We start from the raw sequence: 513 nt of genomic DNA, 5'->3' as shown, positions 1-513 counted from the left end.
AGGAAGCGGGGACAGCGTGGAAGCAAGTTGCCCAGGACTCCCCAGCTAGTAAGTGACAGAGCCAGGATTCCAGCCCCGAGCCTGTGTATCTGACCATGGCATTTCAACTCTCACGAGACATGCAGGGTACACAGTGCCTGTAGCTTTTTTGCACTGATGTTCCGAAAGAGAACACCTCTCCGCCAGGCGCCCTCTCTTCCGTGCTTCCTCCCTCCAGAGGGTCCTGACTCCTCGCCATCAGCAGGGATACGCATGGTCTACGGCTTTTCCTCTGGATTAATTCCAAGATGATGACTAGTGAATGGAGTAAGCGCATCCCAGCTCAAGGAGCCAGGCCCGAGGATGCACCAGGGCGCCAAGCCGAGGGGATTTTCCCAGGGCTTGGGTAACCAAGCTTAATGGCCTGACCTGTGGTCCTTCTCCCGTGAGGGTGTCACTGTTGCTGGCCACCAAGGCGAGACCAGGACGTCGCGTCAGCCCCTTCCTGTCTCACTCCTGCAGCCTCGGTTCTCT

Source organism: Sus scrofa, chromosome 7, assembly GCF_000003025.6.
Source record: "Sus scrofa isolate TJ Tabasco breed Duroc chromosome 7, Sscrofa11.1, whole genome shotgun sequence".
Classification (NCBI taxonomy): Eukaryota; Metazoa; Chordata; class Mammalia; order Artiodactyla; family Suidae; genus Sus; species Sus scrofa.
Note: the sequence above shows the minus strand (reverse complement) of the source record.